Below are 2479 nucleotides of genomic sequence, written 5' to 3' on the forward strand. Positions count from 1 at the left end.
TCCAATTTTAAAATGTTGATAACTAGATTAGAATAATCTTTTATAGCCCATGAGATGTTCAATGAAACTAACATTTACAAGTCCTGATTTTGATTTGATTACAAATTTGAGAGTAATGTTTAATTTTTAAAATTCTAAAAGAGCTCTTAAGGTATCCCTACTTTTTAAATTGGGGGGTGGGGTACCAAGGACTGAACTCAGGGCACTCCACCACTGAGCCACATCCCCAGCCTTATTTTTTTTTGGGGGGGGGGGGGGGAGTGCTAGGGATCGAACCCAGGGCCTTGTGCTTACAAGGCAAGCTCTCTACCGACTGAGCTATCTCCCCAGCACCCCCAGCCTTATTTTGTATTTTATTTAGAGACAGGTTCACACTGAGTTGCTTAGCACCTCGCTTTTTCTGAGGCTGGCTTTAAATTCCAGACCTTCTGCCTTAGCCTCCTGAGACACTGGGATTACAGGTATGGGCCACTGTGCCCAGAACTAATTTTAGATTTTAAAGTCTTCAAAAAATAAATAAAAAGGCTTCTGCCATGATCTATTTGGGCATTCCACAAGTTTCTAATATTTGCTCGAACTGGTGACACGGGGGGCACTGTGTCTAGCACCAGGCTGTGGACTAGAAGACCAGGAGAAGGTTCTCTGCACGATGCTCGGTCAAGATGGATCCACTCAGTGTCCAACAGCTGGCAGCGGAGCTGGAGGTGGAGATGATGGCGGACATGTACAACAGAATAACCAGTGCCTGCCATTGGAAGTGCGTGCCTCCCCACTACAGGACAGGAAGCAGAACTGTCCAAGGGCGAGTCTGTATGCCTGGACCGATGTGTCTCCAAGTACCTGGACATCCAGGAACGGATGGGCAAAATGTGGACAGAGTTCTCTATGCAGGATGAAGAGCTGATCAAGAGGGTGCAGCAGAGCTCTGGTCCTGCTGGAGGCCCCAGACACCTGGGGTGCACCTTGCTCCTCCCCACTGTTTAATAAAAATACCCCGTACTGGGTTTCACGAGAAGACTGCCAGACCTAGGCTCTCTCGGAGCATCTTCAGAAGCCCTGAGTGTGGTAGAGCTGTCTTGTGGAAGGGATATTTGTTACACTGGTATGTGATTCTGTGTGTGTGTGTGTACATGTGTGTGCGCGCATGCGCGTGTATGTGTATATATGTATATTAAAACAAGTTTGTTGAAAACAAATAAATAAATAAATAAACAGACCAAAGTGCCATAGTCACCTGTCCCCAATGTGGTCCTCAAAAATATAGGCACCTGGAAGTTTTCTTCCATCTGGCTAACTTTGAATGTATTTTGTTGCTACTATTGTCCTGATACATTTTACTATTTTTGTCCATGTAATTTCTTAATTCCACAGTTGATGTTTCTACTTTGTTTACCAAAACAAAACAGAGTGGCGATCACTCTGGGACTAGATAGTTCATCAACTATGAAGATGGGACCCTTTGTCAGCCTGCTGCTGACTTCATTCTATGGTTTATTGCTAGCTTTACAAATTAGGCTGCATTCACACACACTATCTCTGGTTCTAGTTATTTTTTAAATAAGCAGGCTTCAAAAGAGTTCAGCACTCTCCATACACATTGTCATGACATTCCTATGTGGTAGGGTAGATTGAAATGCTGTTCTCATTTTTCACGTGGATACATGGAAACAAAGTTCAAATGACCGTTCTGTACACACTCCAGCCGCATTTTGAAAGTGCACGTCTTGTACGGCTCATCCAACATCCCTTTCAGGCCAGGATTTGGCTCATGGGACACTTTAATTCTTTTATAAGCACAACATTTGAATCTGTCTAGGGTGACAGCAGCAGGACATTGCACAGCATCCATTACACGACAATGAGGCACACGGGAGTGTTCAAAGACCCTGCATGGAAACAGAGGGGACAGAGCATGCACCTGCAGCACTTGGGGTGCTGGGGGGTCGACTCTCAGGTACTACAGATCAGGAGGGAACATCCCCCTCTGCACTGTCTTAGCCAGCTGTTTCACTGCTGTGACTAAATGACCCGACCGGCACAATTATAGAGAAGGAAGGGTTTATTTGAGGGCTCACGGTTTCAGAGGTCTTAGTCCATAGAAGGCCGGCTCCATTCCTTGGGGCTCGAGGTGAGGCTGAACATCATGGTGGAAGAGTGTGGCAGAGGGAAGCAGCTTGCATCATCAGGAAGCCCAGAGAGTCTCCACTCTCCAGGTACAAAATACCTACCCCAAAGCCACACCCTGATTCCAATCTCCTCCAGCCACACCTACCACTTCAATTAATCCATCAGAGATTAATTCACGGATTGGGTTAAGACTCTCACAACCCACTCGTTTCTCCTCTGAACCTTCCTGCATTGTCTCACATGTGAGCTTTTGGGGGACTCCTCACATTCAAACCATAACAGACTCCCAAAGGGGAAAAAAAGAGGAGTCGGCAAGTAGTCTATACCATCTCAATTTTGCCTTGACTTGGAG

At 45.8% G+C, this 2479-nt stretch overlaps 1 pseudogene across 1 annotated transcript; it reads left to right on the forward strand.

Annotated features, from left to right (window-relative positions):
• The first annotated feature begins 530 nt into the window (after positions 1-530).
• On the forward strand, positions 531-1179 carry LOC306665357 (mitochondrial import inner membrane translocase subunit Tim10-like; annotated as a pseudogene). The gene has a single exon. The product of its transcript is annotated as a mitochondrial import inner membrane translocase subunit Tim10-like (transcript).
• Positions 1180-2479: the final 1300 nt, after the last annotated feature.

This window comes from Sciurus vulgaris (genome assembly GCF_902686455.1).
Source record: "Sciurus vulgaris genome assembly, chromosome: 7".
Taxonomy (NCBI): domain Eukaryota; kingdom Metazoa; phylum Chordata; class Mammalia; order Rodentia; family Sciuridae; genus Sciurus; species Sciurus vulgaris.